Source organism: Euprymna scolopes, chromosome 22 (assembly GCF_053919585.1).
Source record: "Euprymna scolopes isolate OS-2025 chromosome 22, ASM5391958v1, whole genome shotgun sequence".
Classification (NCBI taxonomy): Eukaryota; Metazoa; Mollusca; class Cephalopoda; order Sepiida; family Sepiolidae; genus Euprymna; species Euprymna scolopes.
This window is the reverse complement of record NC_136503.1, coordinates 78,403,717-78,427,794: the sequence shown is the minus strand read 5'-3', so window position 1 is coordinate 78,427,794 and position 24,078 is coordinate 78,403,717.

Sequence of the window (24,078 nt, the reverse complement as noted above, 5' to 3'; positions counted from 1 at the left end):
AAAAGCATGTAACACCAACAGAAATAACACAAAGAACTAAAATATAGTTACTAGAAATTGTACTGAGGCAAGTCGTAAAGGTAATAAAAACACTAACAATGAGTTAAAAATGTAATTGTAGAAATCAGACATCTGCTTAACCAAAAGCACCGTTTACCAAGCCACAATTTTTGCTCGGGAAAACCTGAATAACAAAAAAGTACTACGTAGAAATTACATTCACGGATTTTAAAAGCAAATATTACGATCACAGAAGTACATTCAAATACGAAAAACGCCGATCAAAAACAGCATTAGTGAACCACTACTGGAAGCTCAAAGAAAATGGACGATAATTGATAATAGAATGGAGAATAGTACGGCAAGCCAGCGTATGTAGAAATCTAGACGATCATGTAGACAATGTTTAAATAAGAAATTAGCGATCCTAAACTAAAAAAAACCCACAATTTATTAAACTGAATGCATACACAAAATAAACTTAACAGAAAAAAATGATGAACTACTACTACTACTACTACTACTACTACTACTACTACTACTACTACTACTAATAATAATAATAATAACAACAACGAAAATAACAATTAGAAAAATGATAATTATAATTGTTGTGATCGGGGTTAACGATCATAAGTTGCGTGTTCGATATTTTGTAAAGGCTATTACGTTTAAAGTCGAAGGTCGCTAATTGTAGAGGATGACGCCGGAATAAACAACCAAACAAGAATAAAGAGCAAGTTTGTCGAGTACATTTAAAGAATAACATTAAAAGAAGAACCTTAAAGCAGAGTTATATATGTACATATATACAGGGAATGTTTATTTCCACAGAAAAGTTATGAACAACACAGAGTGGTTGTGTATACACGCGTGTGTATGTATTAGTTATACGAATAAACATGCATGAAGTTGAAGGTGTTCGTTGTACGTATACGTATGTCTGGTGTTTGTATGTATTTCAAGGGTTCATTAAAGTACACGTTGAGTGTTCATTGTGTTCGTTCAGGTATACACGTGTATTCTTTCTTACTTTGAAAATGAAAACGCTTTATCGAGGCGAGTGCGTAATGTGTGTGCCTTCACATCCAACGATTCAAACTAAAGAGATATGTATAGAGAGAGATCAAGAACCAGGAAGTAAAACGGAATTCACGACAAGGGCAGATAACCGGTGCGTAATTGAGATACGTTGTGTGTGTGTGTGTGTGTGTGTGTGTGTGTGTGTGTGTGTGTATCAGCAAAGAGAGTTTGAAGCTTTTATATTGTGTGGAAAGGTCACGGAACATTCGTTGTGAATTTTAAGTGGGTATTTATTTGCTCCCCCACCAAGCAAATTAGGCACAAGGCCGATTTTTAATGTGAGGAGTGAAGGGAGGGAGAAGGGAAAAAGGGGACCAGCTCCCGAGAGGTGGGGAATGGGAGCTGGTTAAAGGTCAGGCATGTGGGGTTGCCCCCACATCTGGTCTTTGCTTGCAGTATCTGCCGGAACAGATACTACACTTTGAGATATTAAATCTTTTATTCATGTTAAAAAAATACAGTCAAAATCAACGATGAACAAAAAACTTAGGCACATGGCCAACTCAAAAGGGGGAATTTTGGGGGTCGTTGGTCATCCTTGTCACTCCAGAACTTTGATCTTGTCGCCCGTGCCGCCGAGGCGGGGTTTGGGCCGGTGTTGTGAATTTTAAGTGCAAGAGATTACGGTCGTAGACTGCATAGCGTTGCCGAGTCTATGAAACGTGCGCAATTGGTCAGCATAGTTGGCCGAAGTTAGTTCGCGTCGGTTGCAAATGTGTCGGCGAGGAAATTATTCCGTTCCGAGGAAAGTGAGTTGTCGAGATTAGCGCAACGCTCGCAAGTGGGTCTGCAGGGAATGATTCCGTCCGTGTAAGCACGGTATAGACGTTGTTCAGATTATCGGTGAAACCAGTGAGTCGGTTGGATCATAAACATCCAGGAATGTGTTTCGTAGTGCGCGTGTTGCAGCTTAACTCATGTTGGCTGGGTAACTTCTCTCGTTAAGGTCGTTGTGAATTTCAGGAGTTTGCAGTGCTTGACGAGTGTCTTTGTGAGTTTGCTTGTCGCGTTTGTCGCTGTAAAGGGTTGATACGCCGTAAGTTATTGCTGGAAAAGGTTGATACGACATAAGACGTAAGACGTTGCTGAAAAGGGTTGATATGACGTAAGACGTTGCTGAGCTTTTCATTGTGTCAAAAAAATCATTTTTTTCAGTCTTGTCCCATAAAGAGATATACTTAAATATTTGAAGAAATGTGAGAGGTGTACTCAATTTTGTGATACATTGTATATAATAGCATACGTTTTCCTCATACAAACTTGTCTCTCTCTTCTCGCTCTCTCTCTATCATACTATATATATATATATATATATATATATATATATATATATATATATATATATATATACACGAGCAGCCTTCAATAGCTTTCAAGATTTTTAATGCATATTGTCATAAACTCTCGAACATGCAGTATGTTATTGCTATATATCATATGAGATGACTGGCCATTTTTTATGATTTCAGGTTTTAATGAACAACTACAGCAGGAATTGGAATACACCTTACAAAAGCCTGATTGTCACAGCTGCTGAATCTCAAAAATGCAATGTGGACATGAGGACACTTTAGAAGAACGATATGCAGAAAATTCTGTTTTAAACTTGAAAATATGCCACAGAAACGTATTGAATGCTTCAGACTGATTTTGGACTACCTTGCATGAATCGAGCATCAGATTTTGAATGATATAAGAGATTCAAAGAAGGCAGGGAATATGTAAAGGATGATGAAAGGTGTGGGATGAGTAAGGAGGTTAGCATACTAGAGTTGATTGCCCAAATAAAAAGTTCCATGGACAAGGAACGTTGTGTGTCTATAGAGACAATAAGTGCACAGACTGATATCAGTGTGGGAACTGTACACACAATTGTTCACGAAGAACTGAAGATGCGGAAGATTTGCGCGAATGGAGGTCTCAAAGGTGCTCAAAGAAGATAATAAAAAAAGATGTTGTCATGACTAAGATGGGCATCAAGACAGTTCCTCACCCTCCCTATAGTTTAGACCTTGCTCCCTGTGACTTTTGCTTATTTCCTAAGCTGAAGGAAAACCTTAGAGGTTGTCGTTATGAGACAATTGAGGAGATAAAGGAGGCTGTGATGTGGGTCATTAACACGCTCACATAAGAGGACTTCCATTGAACGGTACAACAAGTGCATTGCACCCAAAGGAGATTACTTCGAATGAGAATAGATTTTCATGTGTGCAACATCAACAAAAATGTCCGGAAACCTCTTTCAGGCAACTCAGATCATTATATAATGATTTGATCACTCTGACAGATGTAAAAAAAAAACATTTAAAAAATAAATATTTATTTTGGCCGAATGGATTATGTCCTTGCTAATGGAGTCAGAGATGGCTTCTGTCGCCGGGTTCGAATCTAATCGAATTTAATCGTGACATCCTGAACTGATGATTCCCAAAAGGATGAAACACCAGTATCTGTAGTTATTTAATAGTTATTATGGTTAATAATTATATGAATATAATTAATAAAAATGATCAAAATCTGACAATATGATTATTAAATTCGAAAATATTGTTTATATACGGTGTCCCAAAAGAAGCTGATGGATTTTAAATTTTATTAACTTCCTTAATACTTAAGTTATGCTTACCAATTTTCATATGTAGGTAGATGAGCCTCCCCGTGATTTTCTGAGATATAGTAAAATATCATTGTCTACTTATTCTAATTTTATTTACACAACTTAATCTAGGGTATGTTTTTCACAAGGTCTAATTTTAGTTATGAAAATTGATGTCACTCAAATGTCCACCAATTCCGATTACTTCATCCTTGGTTACTCCACACCATACTGTACATTGTTGACGGGGTAATTTCCGTTGTCCTGTTGCGTAGAGATTTTCTGATCCCCAAATCCTGCAATATTGCTTATTTATGAACCCATTCAAATGAAAATGGGCCTCATCGGACATAATGACGTTTTTGCGAAAGTTTGGATCCCCATTGGTCAAATCTTGGAATTGCATGGCGTATTCCAGCCTTTTTTCCGGATCGTTTGGCTGAAGCTCTTGCACCAATTGAATTTTATATGGATTTTTGCCCTCTTCATGTAGCATTCTGTAAAGAGATGATCGAGAGACCCCAATTTGACTTAATCTTCTTCTTACTGATGTGGATGGATCCTCGGCCACACTCTCTGGTAATCTCTTACGATTCTCATCACTTCTTGCCGTACGGGATCTACCAGATTTAGGGAGCTCACAGACAAACCCTTACTCATGAAATCGCGCCACCATAGCTTTTATTGCATTGGGAGTAGGGTAATTTATTGTGTTGAAGTTTCGTCGAAATTCTCTTGGAGTTTCTGATATTGACTCATTCAACCGAAAATACGACTCTACGATAAATATCCGCTCCTCTATAGTGTAACGACTCATGATTACCTTGGAAGGGTTATTCTAGATGATCTGAGAAAATAAAATAAAAGTATAAAAAGATTAAGAAAGTTATAAATATTTTTAAACCATCAGCTTCTTTTGGGACACCCTGAATATACAGTCATTCATGTAATTTCCTAATTTACGTAAATTTAAACACGTTGCTTTTCCCTTTTACATATATACTCCTAAAATAATTTATCCTCTCGTCATGGACCATTTTTAGCTGGTTCACGTATTTTTTTCCCTGAAAATGGCGTGGTGTAGAATTGTGAAATGTACGGATGCATATATTGGTCTCTCCAGCTGTTGATTAGATTCTAGCCTAGATTCTAGTCCTCGTTGCTCGCCTTGTCTATGCGGAGTAAATCTTCGAAATAAAGAAACTCTTTCTTTCCTTATCTTGCTCTGGACTTCTTATTGCAAGTGATCCTACGAAATGCACGTGTAGAAGAGATGGAGTCAGTGATTGCGCTAATCTAGCTTCAATATACAATCCTACCGCACCGATCCATAGTGTCATCCATTATCTCTCGATAATGAATGAAGCTCTTTATATGAACACACACACAGACACACACACACAGACACACACACAGGCACACACAAACACACAGACAGACAGACACACACACACACACACACACACACACACACACACACACACACACACACACACACACACATATATATATATATTTGTAGTCATTGACATACAGGTCTGTTTCGTTGTATCACAACTCATCAGTGCCGCTAGACTAGCATCTCTCCCAAGCCAAGGATTGAACCTAGACAGTCGGCAGTTCTCCCACTCGACCACAGAAGGGACGCCCGCAAATAACACGTCGGAATGTCTATTTAAATAGACATCTGCCACCACTTTTACAGTGCTCAAACTGTCTGTTTGTAAACAAACAAATAACGAGCTTACTACGCTTAAACATGATATTTTAATTTATGCAAATTGCGTACGTATTATTATAGAATTAATCCTGTATTGATTTTTATATATTACAAGAAATAATTTGCCCGGTGAACTAATTCGTGAATAAATAAATAAATAAATGAATAAATAAATAAATAAAAATAATAATGATAATGTCGTTCATCAAATTCCGTATGTGTTTGTTTACAATATCGCGTTTTGACTATCATAAACATAGTCTTTCTTCTTTTATAGATAAAAAAATACAGGGAAATATTTTATTATTTCTCTGTGTAACATCAAATATTCCATTTGTAAAAATTCTTCTTTTTATTTATAAGGGAAGAAAGGCGAGTTTGTTCGATTTTCGATACTTATCGGATGAGTTTCTGTACAAAACATATCTAAGAACACTGCCAGACATATAACATGAAACTTGCAAAAGATAGGCTCAGTCCTTTCGGAATCTATGGTGAAGGAACTCACACACACACACACACACATACACGCACAAAGAAAGTGGCTTTTATATCATAGTAGATAGAAAGATAGATAGATTAATAGATATATACATTGGTTAGTATTTCGACAAATATCAGCAGTTGTATGTGAATCATTCCACAGAGAAAAACAAATGGGTATAGCATTGCTCAAAATAAAACCGGGGGCAGACTAGCATCCTGCTTGCATTATTGTTTAAGCCATCTGGACAGTTTAACGCTACGGAACCGGATACGCAACCGGGCGTATTCCGCAGTATACAGAAACACGCACACACACACACACACACACACACACACACACACACACACACACACACACACACACACACACACACACACACACACACGTATATATATATATTTTTTTATCACAGTATATAGTATGCGTTATGTTTTGTATTAAGTTGGTTTTTGGTTAATTGCTATTGTTGGCTCGGATAATATTACTAAATATTGTTTTGTCCGTGATGACAGAAATAAACAAATAATTCTGCAAAATGAAATATCCTGCACAAATCTCATTTTTCATATTCTTTGCTAATTTCCAGTCCTGTGAACTAAATGATCGCTTGTCTAGTAATATAATAGCATTAACAGAAAAAGTAATTTAATGCGTAGTATATTGTACACACATATAAACACGTATATATATATATATATATATATATATATATATATATATGTGTGTGTGTGTGTGTGTATGTATATATATGTGTATATGTGTGTGTTTATGGAAAAATATGTTTTTTCACTTATATTTTACCATTTATGTATACCAATCCTTTTATTTATGAAGCTTAATGTATGTTAAATGAAACTGCAGAGCATATATAAGTGGATGACGAAACAGCTGCATTTCAAATTCCAAGGTGTTATTCATCTTACCATTTATTTCTTTCGACATATCAAAACGTCACACATTTGACATTATCTGTTTGTGAAAAGAAAATTATGACACGAAGAAGTCTGTATGAATATATGAACTCAGTTCCTGTTATGCTACATATTATGCAAATTCAATCTTTACTAATATATTTGGTTCTTTTCAGTTTATAGACTACCCGTGACCCGTTGGGTCAGTATGTTATATTAGCTATGGAATTCATGTATGAGCGCGACACTTGTGACGTAAAGAAAATAGTTTTTTGTGACATAACAGAATCATTTCTATGAAAGTATATTAAAATGAAAAAAGAATATAGATAGATTTCTATGAGTCGTTCTGTTTATTATAATTTATTATTTTTGAAGAAAAAATTTTACAGTTACTGAATTATAAGTGGTTGGCCATACTTATAGGTAAATGTGCATTGAACAGATACTATAATACTTATTATAGTTAAATTCAAATTTTTATATATCTGTTTTTTTTTTACATCGTTCATTTCTGTATTACGTTTAATTTATTTTAAACCCTACTCTTCCCATGTTAAATAATAATTTCGGAATAATAACGTTAATATTTCGGCGTCCTAATTGTTCTTTTTTTTTTTTTCGCGTTTAAATTATCCAAATAAATAATTGTCAATACTGTCTGCTTTTTTACATCGATCATTTCTGTATTAAGTTTAAGTTATTTTAAACCCCACTCTTACCATGTTAAATAATAATTTCGAAATAATAACGTTAATATTTCCATGCGCAGTGTGTTTTTAGTGTGTTCGGAGACATTCGTCGAAGGGGCAAATACATTCATGCACTACATTAGTTTGGTTCAGTGTGGTGTTATAGTATTGTTATTGTTTTTAATTATTTAAATTTTAAGTTTCAAATTTAGTATACAATATCATTATTCGTTTAATCTTTTTGTTTTGGTCAGTGGGTCTGCTGTATCTTTTAATTACGTTGGTTGTCCGAACACACCCTAAAAACTCATACAACACATATATAGGCTACACAACAATAACATTCTCTCGACGGCTAACCTATCATTTAGCTGAGAATAGGTTCATAAAACTAACAGTCGTCCGACATTAGAAATGTCTTCACTAAAAATAATAAAATTCGATATATATATATATATATATATATATATATATATATATATATATATATATATATATATATATATATATATAATAACAATGAAGTTACATTTCAAGATTTAAATTTATTTTTTATTTATTTTTCATGCAAAACAGCTGCTCCAGCATGTTAAATTTTCGGTAAATTTTTTACAGACCCTTTTCGTTATGCAGAAGCAAGCGATTATTGCAAATACCGTTTCTTTTACTCTTCAGACAAATGAGAATTTCTTTACTTAGATCGAAAAATGCATGACAATATAATGCTGTAAAGAGAACAAGGTTCGTAGAAGGCTCAGCATCGTGTGCTTGTTTCTGCATAACGAAACGGATCTGTAAAAATGTACCGAAATTTAGCATTGCTAAAGAAGCTGCTTAGCATGAAAAATAAATATTTGGATCTTGGAATGTAACTATATATATATATATATATATATATATATATATATATATATATATATATATATATATATATATATATATATATATATATATATATATATATAAAACATACAAGGAGAACCTAACAAAAAAGGATAGGTGTATACAGTAAGTGAAAATAAACTGAACAAACATATTTTTGCGATAACAGCACACACATACCCCCCATATATATATATATATATATATATATATATATATATATATATATATATATATATATATATGTACGAGGGTGTTTCAAAAGTAATGGACTTCAATTTAATATTTCGCCGGAATGGATCGGAAAGAGTTTGAAAATAGCATTGATATTATGACTTAACTTATTAAAGTTTCTTTCTGGAGCACACAATGTCACTCGTATTAATGGTTCCACTTCCGTCTTCGTACCTCTTCAACGTTCTAGGTTAAAAAAATAGGAAGCTTTACTTATCGGACGACCGTCTTATATATATATATATATATATATATATATATATATATATATATATATATATATATATTTCTTTTTAGGTTCCTCTGTCTCTGTCTGTCTGCCTCTCCCTCTCTTTCTTTCTCTCTCTCTTTCTCTGTCTCTGTCTGTCTGTCTGTCTGTCTCTCTCTCTCTCTCTCTCTCTATCTCTCTCTCTCTCTCTCTCTCTCTCTCTATATATATATATATATATATATATATATATATATATATATATATATATATATATAATTCAAATTGAATCCTGAATACACGTTCATTCCTTATGATAAAAATATATATATACACGTTCATTCCTTATGATATATATATATATATATATATATATACATTTATGTATACAACATTTTTATGTAAAATAACTGAATATATATATTTCTTCTTCATTTCTCAATAATAATTGGTATTTAGGAATCCAAAATAGCTTTTAAAACTATAAAAAATCATTAATTTTCGCAATTCGTTCGGCTTCCTAAAAAATAAATAATCTGATTTAAGAAAATATTTTGAAAAAGACAGTTTGTTTTCCTATATGTCAATATGTAAGAAATACATTCCAAACAAAAAACTTAAAAAGAATCCAAAGCGATTAACAAAATAAAAGAGAGCAGAAAATAATGGAAAAGTACAAATATGACTCGCAGCGAAAGGCTAAACAAGAAACAGGAAGAACTAAATCCAAAGATGGCGGCAAAAGAAGGAAAATTATCAAAAATGCAGATAAAATAAATTTTGAAATAATGAAATGCAATTCTACCTAGATCTAAATGTGAACAAGTGAAGAGTAAAAACAACAACCGGAGCAGACTAAAACAAAACGCTACTGGAGCAATACATGGGAAAAGCGACAAAACCATAATAGAAATGTCGAATGGCTGAAAGACATGGAAGGAAAGTTGCAGCAAATCGAAGACGGTCAAAAAAACGAAATCAGCAAGGAAACACTCAAGACAACCATAAGTAAAATGGTCAACTAGAGAACACCAGTATACGATAGAATACACAGATACTGATTCAAAAGATTCACGACAGTACATGAAAGACTAATTAAAAATCTAAAAATATATATCCATAAAGCAGACGTGCCAGAATAGGTGATCGAAGGTAGAACCTCCCTGATACAAAAAGACACAGAAAAGGGAACTATAGGCCCATAACCTGCTTACCAACTATGTGGAAACATTTAACAGCACAACTGAGAGTAAAAAAAATACCAATGCCTTAATCATCGTGGTGTATTCCCAAAGAACAGAAAAGGCAATAACAACGGAAAAATGCATGATCTTTTTACATAGACGAAAAAAGACGTAAGAAGGTAAAAAGTAGAAAAGTGTACGACAGGATCCCTTAAGCATGGATAATACACTTGCTTGAGAAGATTATCTAATTGAAAATGCAATGAGAACACGCACACTTGAACTGACAGTTAAAGGACAATACATAACTGTTAAATACATAACAATACAATACATAACATACATAACAATACAATACATAACAGTTGAAGGACAATACATAACTGAAATAAAAATACACAGAGGTACCTATCACCACTACTGTTCATCATATGTATTATGCCCCTTACTAAGGAAATTGTAGGCCGGATACAAGTTTATTAATTGTTATGGCGTTAAATGCTAATAAACGAAAGGAAACAGGATTTTTACGAAAACGAACACGTGTCCATATATATTACAGGCAAAGTGAGTTGAGAATACCATTTCTCCACTGTGGCCGTTTGCACACGACCGGCTTCATCGCGTCCCAATCTCAGACTGACGGGCCCCGGTACTCGATACCGGAAGCGACATCACCAACAGAAGTGACGTCATCAGATAGTCCATAAATCTCCCGGAGGGGCGTCTTCAACATTAATACGGACAAAAGAATGAAGCACCTGAAACTTTTCGCAAAAAAAAAAAACAAAAAACAAAAAAGAAGTAGAGACGCTGCTGAACACAAAAAGAATCTTTAGCCAAGATATCCATATGGAATTCGGAACGGAAACGTGTTCACTGCTAGTTATAACGCAACGGAAAACTGAAGGCCACGTAATGTATAGAACGGCTCAACTAAGCTTAAACCTTTCCATCCACGAAATGTTGTATCCCTCTGCCTGTTTTATAAGTATTTTTATGGTGTATAACATGATCAACCTGTCACTGGCGTGTCACTGGCTTCACTTGTTACCACTAGATGTCATAGAAGTGGTCTCATGAAGATGTGAAGATGGCCAGTCATTAGGTAGTCTGTGTATCAAGAAGAAAATCATACCTGATGTGGGTGTTGCCCCTTTATTCTCTCAAGATGACTCTTCACCCTGGTGGCATTCTGGTTGAAATTTTCTTTCTTTGTCCTCCGGACCACTTTGTTTTTTGATGGAAGCATCCATGGCAGACTCAATAAAACACACAACACGACACAATCGTAATATTTATGAGAAATCTTAACTATTTTATTTCTATACATAAATATATTACAATATTTTACAATGTTTTACAAAAAGGATCAAAATCAATTAATACTTAAACTTTAAAAATTATTAGACTGAGCTAGCTACATAGATAGTACTAATTAGTGCTGATGGAAAGGGGGTGCACGGAGAGACAGAAACACGCGTGCTTACTCCATGTCGTCCGGCCGAAAAAGAGATCGATCTAGAAAAGGAATTCTGGGATTGCACTTCTTTGTATCTCTACGCTTATGCCCAAATCACCACCCGGCCATGCTGAAGAGTGTTAGCAACCGTGGCACTCAGATATAGTGCCACAGTGAATGCTCCGACGAACTACAAGCACTTGTACCTCTTCGACAAACCTGAAAATCAGCAATGTCCCATCCCTACACAGTAGAGATCCCTAGATGTAAGAAAGCCGTCTACTCTAGTAGTTTCTCCCCTAGAACTGTTAGACTTTGGAATTCCCTTTCCGGTTGCCTGCTTCCCCAACTGTACTGACATGCAGAAGTTCAAGTGCAATGTAAACAGACACCTTGCTGCTCAACTCCATACACAGTATCCCTGCAACTCATGTCCCTGATAGTAGCCCCCTACATTAAAGTGACACTGCGTCCTGCTAAGGGTGAAAATGTAATAAACAATTAGATAAAGGGGAGATGAGGACATTAGACAAACACGGCATCTTCAAATATCTGAGAGTTCTGCAAGAAAACACCAACAAATCAACAGAAATTAAGAGAAAAAAAATGATAATGACTACCTAAGAACAAGAAAAATAAAGTGTATACTAAGAACCCAACAAAAGGTATAAAGACAGACAGATACTCTGGCTTATTCAAATGCTGAACCAAAGAATAGCTGAGGCACCCCGATCAGAAGACCAGGAAGTGTATGACCATGCACAATGTATTACACTCAAAGGATGATACTGTCTGCCCTATCGCTGCAATGTTGAATCTCTGTGCCTGTTTTAAAAGCATTTTAATGGAATGTTTATAACGGACTCATACGACGTGTACCCCTCGACGTACATATTCCAGACTGTCCCGACAGGCAGCAGAATTCCACCCCTTCATTGTTGAGGTCTCTAGATACCGGAAATGCTTATACTCTATTACTTTATTCTTTCGGACTGATAGACTGGAGTTTACTCCCTGATCCCTGCTTCCTTGACTTAGTACAGTCAGGGAAGCAGGAATCAGGGAGTAAAAGTTTAAATGTGATGCGAACAGACATTTCGCTGATAACCTACCCACAGTCTTCTGTTAGAGACAATCATTACGTTCCAAGTGAAAATATCTCTTGTTTGGGATGAAGAAAGAATAAAAGAAGAGGATATAAGGATATAAAAGTAAAGAGTTCTCTATTTTTCGTTTTGCATATGCCAGAATTTATGAATTTTCGTATGAAACCAATACAGCATAGTTATAGTTGTAGTGGTTGTGACCCAATGGGTCACAGGTACGTCTAGTTCATTTTAACAGCTCAGTTTTCATGCATCCTCTGACTCTCTGATTTTATATTTTAAAATGTTTGCTTTACTGAGGCGTTTGTCTTGGAGATTTCTGAAATATTCCATGAATGCCTGGGGGAATCGTAGTATACTATTCAAAATCACTTGGTTGATTTAATGATCAAATTCGCAATAAATAATAACCCAAAGAATCTCGTTGACATATGCCAAGTTTCTCGACGACTTTCGAAATTCCCCCGTGGTCATAGCGAAAAGCAACAATTCCCAGCACTACTGAAAAAAAAGGACATTCCACCCGAGATTACCATTCCATCTGAAAGGAAATACGCCATTTGCATGCTTGTAAAATTACGCACATGAAATGTTTCAAATTATTAAACCGTTTCCGCTGTCTTTTCTGCTCACATATAATGGACAGCAAAAGACAGATGACTAAATTACGGCAGTTGAAATGCTGACACTATTTTATGAAATATAGCACAAAACATATCTCATAATATATGGAGATGTATATTCATTGGAAAGAGCGCTCAATACGAAGTAGTGTTTCAATGCAACTTTGTGTGTGTGTGTGTGAGTTCGTTCCTTATAGACTCCGAAACGGCTGAATAGATTTTCTTTAAAATTTACAGAACTTTAGCACATAAGTCTGCGAGTGTTCTTATTTAAGTTTTGTCTAATACCCTCGATAATTACCGATAATCAATAATTACAACTGTTATTTTAATTTAGCTATCATCGGTATGGCCACTTTTTTCCATGTCGTCGATTATTTAAAAAAAAATTTTTTTTTTTACACAGTGATCACCACTTATCAAGGCCCGGATACCACTCAGGGATAAGGGTTATTGCAAGTACATTACGTTAGTGTGGAGATTTGATGAAGTGTTTAATTAAGGAGGCGGTTCATTAGGAATTTGTTAACATTGGACTTGAAGACATTCAAGTTGTAGTCCGGAGGGAAGCAGGCAGACGGAACAGAGTTCTAAGAAAGAAGCTTTGTTCGTGGAATCCGCGTTTTGATTTAGGCACATATATATAGAGTGGGGGAAATTTTTCACAGTGGATTCAGCTAGACGAGTGTTTTTCGTGAAAGATTGGCGAGGGGGGACCAGAGATTGGAGTTTAGACGAGCACCTGCCATGAAAATAACGATAAAACAAGGATAGACTCGTAACGTCTCTTCTGTGAGAGGTTGCAGGGTAGAGAAAAGGGCATCCCCCACTAAGCCACGAAGTCTATTTTGTACTCTGTCAAGGCATGATAGGCTGTTTTTGGCCGCTCCTGCCCAGATATGGCAACAGTATTCCATCCTTGGACGTACTTGGCTTTTATATAGATAGAGAATTGCATCAGTAGTGAGATATCTTCTGGAGCGGTAGAAGGATCCCACCATCTTTCCAGCAACCTTGGCAACAGACTTGATGTACGTGTTCCATTTCAGATCAGGAGTAAAGGTCAAACCCAGAAGCTTGTCAAAACACGGGGCCTCACCCAGACGAGAGCCATCCATCACAATTGATGCCAGCTGGGGATCAGAGCGTTGATGATGTAAGGATAGGAGTTTGGTTTTGGATGCGTTAAAGGTAACCAGCCACATCTTCCCCCACTGAACCACGCGCTCGAGATCAGAGGAGAGAGAATTAGAGAGAACTTTGTCATTTACAGCCTTTGATATGTTGCCGTAGATGGTCGTGTCATCGGCGTAGATGTAAACGAATGATTTAAGTATGTGTTTAGGGAGGTCATTGATGTAGATCAGGAAGAGAGTTGGGCCCAGGATTGACCCCTGAGGGACTTCAGCATTTATATTGCAGGCCTCCGATTTTTGTCCATCTACCACTACTCTTATGAGCCTATCGGAGAGAAATGATTTAATGATCGAGAAAACATTTCCAGTTATACCGTAGCTGGAAATCTTGTGAAGTAGACCCTTATGCCATACCTTGTCGAATGCCTTTGATATGTCAAGAGCAATTGCCCTAGAAAGAAAGCCTTTGTCAAGAGATTCACTAATCCTGTGGGATATAACCGTCAGCACATCTGCGGTAGATCTTGCAGAGCGGAAACCATATTGTGTGTCACTAAGAAGGTTATTCCTACTGAGGTGGTTGACTATTTCTCTATTTAATATGGATTCCAGCAACTTACTCATAACACACAGGAGACTTATTGGTCTGTACTGAGAGGGAGATGACATCACCTGAATTCTTAAATACAGGGCAAACTGACGAGGTCTTCCAGGGAGTCGGAAAGCACTTCTCCTTAAGGCAGCGCTTAAATAGTTTCGTAAGTATGGGAGCAAGTTCTGGTTGAAGCTTTTTTAACACTATAATTGGGATGCCATCAGGGCCAGTTGCTTTACTGGAATCTAGGTTCTTTATTAGCTTGGCGACCCCATGCACGGATATTTGTATGTTACCTAGCTTGTTCTGTGTTATAGGAGGAAATATGGGGAGTTGATGGCTTTCGTCGCATAGGGTAGAATTAGCTGCAATGATAGAACAACGAGCCATGAAAATTATACTGTGGGTAAATTGATAGCGTGTTTTTTTAATGTTGTATGTAGGTTCAAACTCCGCACGTAAATTTCTTTATTTTTTCATTAACTGCAAAGAATTTTATAAGACATGAAAATTGACATGTTTTTTTTTTTTTTTTTGCATGATGTGGTCAGTAAGTTCAAACTCTGCACGTAAATTTATTAATATATTTTTTTTCGTCAATTCGAAATAAGTTTATATACATATATATTTTCTTCATAAGTTTTGGTTTCAGTTTCGATTCAAGCTGATGCATGGATATATTTTTAAAATTTTATTTTTGAAATCATAACTTTATAATATGAAATAAACAATAGAAAATTGAGCAGATAATAATATGTAAGAAATCTGCATAAATTATCATATTTAAGCGTATTTTACGGCCGGGTCACGCCGGGCGCCCCTGCTAATATATATATATATATATATATATATATATATATATATATATATATATACTTATTCTTTATACCTACAGACACTAATGTTTCATGCTTACGCAATCAACAGTGTAAGGAGTGAGTATTCCTGCCAGTCATGAGATTCTAACACAGCCACGAAGTCATCTGTTGCTACTTTTGCCAAACTTTTACCCCAGTACAACTAAACAATTTACACAAGAATGAAAGGAATTAAGAACTATTAAACGCTGAATTTTGACGAATACATTAGACAATCAAGAGTGTTCAAACGAGCGGAAGTCGTGAACATTGTATAAACGTTAGTTGACTGCCGTTTAGATTTTTTCCGCAGACAGAGCTCATCCTTTAATATTCTTAAAAGCTCTACATAATTATAATTAAATAATAATTATTCATTTACACCGGCAGACACTATATATATATATATATATATATATATATATATATATATATATATATATATATATATATATATAGTTTATTTTTGAAATATTGTTAATTTCAATATATACCGTTTTTATTTAACGGGTTGAGACTGTTATGATAAAAACTGAATCACCGTTAATTTCAGTAAAGCTCAATGTATCTATTTTACAGGCGCAGAGAATATATACTACAAAATTTTGTTGAAAGTCAAATACTTACATTTTTTTCTTTTATATAACTCTTGTTTATTTCATCTTGGATCTCTTTATTACAGGCGTTTCGTTAATGGGATGGCAATTTTATGTTTTATATTTTCATAAAAAATTCTTTCTCATCAACTCGTCAGATGTGATTTCCATCCGAAGTTATCAACAAAAAGTTTATTTTGTACATGATAAACCTGGTGCGTTCGTTTGCGGAAAAGAAATTCCATCCTCACGTTGTTACAGGTCGGCCATCTTGGGTACCGTGCAAACCAGAATTTTGGTTTGCACGAAACCCAATATATATATATATATATATATATATATATATATATATATATATATATATATATATATATATATATATATATATATATATGTGTGTGTGTGTGTGTGTGTGGTGTGCAGTCAGCATCAACCCTATTCAGGGTTTAACCGGCTTCCTCCAGAGGAGGAAGTTTCATGGGAGTATGAAATTCACAAGCTGTCCCCGTATATATATATATATATATATATATATATATATATATATATATATATATATAATCAGTGTGTCAGATGGGTGCCTTTTCGGAAGGCTATGTCTCGCGCCAAGACGTAGAAATTTTGAGGTTGTTATCTGAGGACGCGTTTAATTCACTGGGAGAGATGCACCCCTAGTTTTTCCTAGGATATGCATCTAGGAGAAGGAACAACTCTGACGCACAACCCGAGGTCTACTGTATGCTTTGTCTTGTAGCAGCCATTACACCGACGAAGATTAGCAGTTGTACCAAAAAGTGTGGTTGGTTCCGCACCAAGCCTTTACGACTATAAGCAACTCATCTGTATGGATTTCCGAACAACTTAGTTTTTGTGGTGAACCTTATACGTCGAAATCGTGAACCTTATACGTCGAAATCGACGGAAGGGTCCATCATACACACACACACACACACACACACACACACACACACACACACACACACACACACACACACACACACACACACACACACACATATATATATATGACACAAAAGTATAGATACCCATAGAAGCAGTTTATTTCAATTAATAATTTATAGAACAAAATAAAAAATAAATGGTCACAAATTTAATAACTAATACGTGGTTGACATTCCATTGTTGTTTTTTAATGCTAGGCCGTTTCTAGGCATGGCATTGACCAGTGGACTAATATCGTCTTGAGGAATTTCTTGCCATGTCTGAGGCAATAAGTCTTAAAGTTCAGGCTTCGAAGATGTTTCCCTTTTTTTGCGAAGGTTCCGGTCTAATATGTCCCAAAGGTTTTCAATTAGGTTTCTGGCGAAATAGGAGTTTATTAATCCCATTTGAGCTCAACCAGTCTTCCATAATTAAGGTATTAAATTGGTTCATTTTACCACCTGATAATATTAGTTGGAGTCCAATATATTAGCAGAATTAATGTTTCCTTCTCACGATATACCCATACACTTCCACTGTCGTGATTCATCAGAGAAAATAACATTGGTCAAAAAGGTCATGGGCCTCTCCTACTGGCAAGAGTAAAAAGAAGTATCTTCCTCGCAGCTCTACAATAGTATCCCAATTTGTGAAGATACCTGACAGCTGTTATGGGACTGACACCGCGTCGTGTTGCAATATCAAAGTCTTTAGGCCGAGGATCCTCTCCAACATTTCTTTTCACAAGACGCAAGGTTCTTTCAGAGAGGCCGGGACAACTTGGACGAGGTTTTGTTCACTCTTTGTCGTCTTTTGTGAATTGTACGATCATTCTATTAACAGTAGAAAAGGGTAATGAAACATTTACTGCTACTATTGCGTTTACTAAGACAAGAAATTCTGATAGGTCTGATGCTCCAATAGTTGGTGGCATGCTTCAGCGCTGTTAAATGCAGTTTTGATGAAATACTATTAGTTATTTCAGCACCATTCTTATCTCTCATTATAGATAAGCATATATTAATCTTAGGAAAATATTTATTTTAATGTCTATTCTTTTCTATCATGTCCGTGTGTGTGTGTGTGTGTGTGTGTGTGTGTGTGTGTGTGTGTGTGTGTGTGTGTGTGTGTGTGTGTGTGTGTGTGTGTGTGTGTGTGTGTGTGTGTGTGTGCGCGCGCGCGCACACACACACACACACACACATATATATGTAAATGTATGTTTAAATTCAACTGTATCTCTCGCGGTTGACAGTAGCCGAATGGTTCGGTTCCTTGCTAATGAAGCCAGATATAACTTCTGTTGCCGGGATTCGAATTTCTCGACTGGTGTTAATCGTGACACTCTGCACTGATGATATCCGAAAGGATGAAACACTAGTGTCTATAGGTAGTTATTATAGTAGATAATATATATATATATATATATATATATATATATATATATATATATATATAATATAAAGCTGAATGTGTGTGTTTGTGTGTGTGTGTGTGTGTCTCTCTGTCTGGTCACGAATAGGCTCCTATATGGTTGACTATTTTAAAAAAACTGATTACATATAATGATAGGTGTATCGAGACACAGGAATAGGTATGTTTGATCTGGCAGAACGGTGGTTCAATAAAATTGTGGGGTCTGCGTTCCCGCCTGGTCCACAAAGTATGGAAATAAAAAAATTACAAATTAAAAAAATAAACGTTTACAAGTGTTTTTGATATAGATGTACATAAGAATACTTTGATAAGTACGTTTTAACTTAAATAGGGATGGTATAATAAAATTGTGGGGTCTGCGTTTGCGCCTGGCCTCCATAGAATGGAAATAGGCACAAACTTTAATAAAGACTTTTCATATCCATCTGCGTAAGTACACTTTGATAATTATGTTTCAGTTTGAAGAAATATGGTATAATAAAATTATGGGGTGTTATGTCGCACCCGACCTCCATAGAATGGAAATATGTCACAAAGTTTAACAATATAGATCAACAGAATATTGTGATAAGCGTTTCACCGTGAACAGGTATGGTATAATAAATTATGGGGGTTATCTATTTTATTTTTACTTTCATCATATTTTGCTTTGGTTTTGATACCCCCAAATTCGAAGTTATCTCTTTACAAACCTTCCTTTTCATAACCTATCATATTTTCATAAATCAGAGTCCATTTTCCGTAGGCTGTTGCAAATTTCAGAGCTTCAGATTCTCAACTTAAAAGGAAGCCACATGGAAGGCCTCGAAGCGCTCAAACACCGGAATGTATTCGAACTGTGAGACTTTCTGTTACTCGGTCTCTTACACGTTCAGCTCGCAGACAAGCTTTGGCATTGGGATTTGTACGGCTGGGAAAATCGCATGTCAAAATGTGGGAGATATTTCTGCCGCACCCTGTATAATCGCTATTAATTTGGCCACAGACGCTTTCGCTATATTTTTTATATAGATTTTAATTTGTATGGTGATACAGCTTTCGTTGCATATCCTGTTACCAGACATATCTTCGACAGATTTTCCCTTATTTCTTTATTAATATTCTTCCTTATGTTTTATTGTTTTTATGCATTTAAAACAAGGATGTGAAGTGTGCTATCAAATTGCTGGAGAGGGATTATTTAAAATGGTTTAAGAGAAAAAAATAACGCGTTGCCATAAGTGAATGAGATTTTTTTCTCCATTTTTCACTTCGTAGCTCTACTTCACAACCGTTTGCTGGTTCTTATTTTTTTTCACCCTCTCTACCAATCCGTCCTTTTCTTTTTTGTTTGTCTTGTTATTCTTGTTATTGTTCTCAATCGTCATCGCTCTCTTCTTTTCTTCTTCTTGATTTTCTTCTTCTTCCTTTTCTTCTTCCTTTTCTTCTTCCTTTTCTTCTTCCTGTTTTTCTTCTTCTTGCTCTTCTTCTTCATTTTCTTCTTCTTCTTCTTCTTCTTCTTCTTTTTCTTCTTGATTCTCTTCCTCTTCTTCCTGTTTGTCTTCTTCTTGCTCTTCTTCTTCCTGTTTTTTTTCTTCTTGCTCTTCTTCTTCTTCTTCTTCTTCTTCTTCTTCTTCTTCTTCTTCTTCGTTTCTCCTCCTCCTCCTCCTCCTCCTCCCCCCATCCTCCCTCTTCTTCTTCTTCTTCTTCTTCTTCTTCTTCTTCTTCTTCTTCTTCTTCTTCTTCTTCTTGTTATTTTTAGCAAGTATCCGTTCTTTCCTTCTTTTCGTTCGATCGTCTGATCAACCTCGCACCATAAAAGACCCATTTACTTTTTGATGTTTTTATTATACGTGTTACTGTTTTTTGGGTTTCTTTTAACCAACTACTCTTTGTTTGTTTGTTTTTTCTTTTACCGCATCACCTCTGCTAATCTGCCTTTTCGTTCCCTTTTTTTTTTAAACTCCTTTTCGCGACAAACGAGGTATCTTGCCACTCAGAACGAAATGAGCTAATATTTGAAATCGTGCTTAGCAAACGACTATGGGAGGTTGAGCGTCAATATGCCAATTCATATTTGATTTAAATTTCTCCCGATTACTACAATTAATAAAACAGGAATCAGGGAGAGAATTCCAAAGACTAGCACTCTGAGGGGGGGGAACTATTAGAGCAGAAGATTTTACAGTATCTGGGAACCTCAACAGTGAACGGGTGGGATTTTGCTGCTTGCCAGGTTAGTCGGAGCTATGTACGTCGAGGGGGGAACAAGTTCTATGAGTTCGTCTAAACACATTCCATTAAAGTACTTGTGAAACAGGCACAGGGACGTGACAGTGTGGCGATGTGACAGAGGTTGGAGCTTTGCCGATAGTGCGGGGCGTATAAGATTCGAGACTCTTTTTCGGACTTTGTCTAAGAGTGAGAAACTAGTGGTAGCTCCACCTGTACAGATGCGATAACAATATTCCATGCATGGATAAACTGTAGCTTTGTAAAGATATCAGATACTCTCTAGTGTCGATAATTTTCTCGCATGGTGTAGGAATCCAATTTCCTTATCGCAGCCTTGGCAATATCCCCTGTGTATTTGTTCCAGTTCATGTTGCCTGTGGATGTTGAGCTGAGGAGTTTGAAGGTAGATTCTCAGTAGTGTGTCATTTGTCATAGCAATCAGTGATTAAGAAGATGATTTTTGCTTTACACAGAAATCATCACCTATCAAGGCCCGGAGGCCACTCGAGGATAAAGATTAATGGGTATACATTAGTCAATGTGATTATTACGTAGTAAACATAAGTATTGGGAATTTTGTAAATTGGATTACATAGGGGACGGTTCATCAAGAACTTGTTTACGTTGGACTTGAAGACAATCAGATTGTAGTCATCTGGAAAGCAAACAAACGGAAAAGAGTTCCACAGGCGTGCAGTTCTAAGAAAGGAGCTTTGTTCATTGCAACTACATTTAGGTTTAGGGACAGATAGAGAGTGTGGGAAATTATTGATAGTATTTTTTTGTTCGAGGAGTGGTTTTCGTGAAAGTTTGTCGAGGGGGGGAGCATAGATTGAAGTTCAAATGAGCACTTGCCATGAAAATAACGATAAAGCAGAGACAGCGTCGCGACGTCTCTTCTGTGGGAAATAGGTTGCAGGGAAGAGAAAAGGACATCCCCCACTAAGCTACGAAGTCTATTTTGAATGCCAAGTCAAGATAAGCTACTTCTAGCAGCTCCTGTCCAGATGTGGCAACAGTACTCCATCGTTGGCCGTACCTGGCTTTTATATAAGTAGAGAATTGCATCATGAGTGTGATATCTACTGGAGCAGTAGAAGGATCCCATCATTTTTCCAGCGACCTTGGCAATGGATTTGATAAGGAAATAAGCTTAGTCTTAGTAGCATTAAATATCATCTATTTATGACTAAATTCCATTATCGACTATTCTGCGGTTGCTTTGGATATGTGTATATTTGTTTTTCCTTTATGTTTTTTTTTTGTTTTTTTTAGAATGTGGTGTCATCAGCAAATATCATTATCTCAGAAACAATTTAATAAAGAATGTCATATATGAATAAAATGAATAATAAAGGTTTAAGGATCAACCTCCCTGGAACACATCTGGTTAATATCATTTAATGTAGACGTAAGGCCATCGATAATCGACACACATAAACACACACACAAACAAACAGATAGGATTTATCTATAATATAAATCTCACCGGTCAGTTTAAATGTATGTATGTATGTATGTATGTATGTATGTATGTATGTATGTCTGCATAACACTTTCGACAGAGGCAACGAATTTTTTCGGTATAGGTTTGAAGCTCGACCCTTCGGACGAGAAACATAAAAAAAATGACCCAAAACAGTCATTCCTTCACCCTCAACGCTATTTTGTCGATATTTTCGAAAGCCATCTACTCTTTTTGATTGGCTAGCCTTAATTTAAACCTTCGCCACTTCCGGTTTGGCGTTGGACGCAACGGCAAACACGTCACGTATTTTTTTCACGTACTTCTCCTTTGCGGTACGGGTTCGAGCCTGCCTACCTACAACCACTTTTTTTTTTTGCTGAGCACATACCTCAAAACACCCGGTAAATGCCAGGCACCCAGGCTAGTCTATAATATAAATCAAACCTGTCTGTTTAAATGTATGTATGTATGTATGTTTGTATGTATCGCTGAAACTTTCGACAGAGGCGACGGATTTTCACGCGATCGGTATTTTGAAGCTCGACGCTTCGGACGACAAATACGGAAAAATTGTCTAAAAACATTAATTCCTTCATCCTCAACTGGCCACTTTTCTACAAGGAGGAGTCTCTTTTTTCGCCGATATTTTGATAGTCATACATTCTTTTCGATTGCTAAGCCTTAATTTAAACCTTCGCCACTTCCGGTTTGGTGATGAACGCAACGGCAAAGACGCCACGTTTATTTTTTCACGTTCTTTTCCTCTTCCGCGGTACGGGTTCGAGCCTGCCAACTTACTACCACTTTTTTTTTGATAGACAAACACCTCCAAACAACTGGGCAACGGTGGGCACCCAGGCTAGTCTATTATATAAATCTCAATCGTCGGTTTGTATGTATGTATGTATGTATGTATGTATGTATGTATTTATGTATGTATGTATTTCTCGCTAAAATGTTCGACGCACACAATCAATACTGACAAAATTGGTATCGTTTGAAAGCGCAGTCTCTTGGCCGACAAATATCCAAAAATTGGCCGAAAACATTCATTCTTTTATCGTCAACTGGGCCGTTTTCTACAAGAAGGGGTTACTTTTTTCGTCGACATTTTTGCAGTCATTCGCGCGTCGCGACATCAACGTAAGCATAGAATATGTTTCGAACGCTCGTGACGTCACAAGTCATGTCGGCGAGACGGCTAAATGGTTTTCTTTTTTACCCCCTTTTTTCCTTTTAGCGTTACAGATTCGAGTCTGGCTGATGCAGTTATTTTTTTGCACTCGCACGGGTATTTACCGGTATTTATTTTCAAGGTACTTCAGTTCCTAAATACACATGCTATATATTTGTCTTGCTTGCAACCGTTTGCTTTCAGTTTCGGTTTTGGCTGGTGGCACCCAAAGGACGCCCTGACTCCGTTATTACATTTTTTTTTTAATTAAAAGCAGATTTTACGATCGCGCAGCCTACCACACCTTCCCTATTTTTTTTTTTTACGATCGATCAACACCGGGCGTCCTCCGCTAGAACAACAGATGATGTACTGGCGCTTGCTTGATTAAGACCTGAAAAATTTTACGAAAGAGGGAGGAGGTTAAAGGGGCGATAATTGAGTTGGTAAACTCTTTCGCCAGTATTCTTG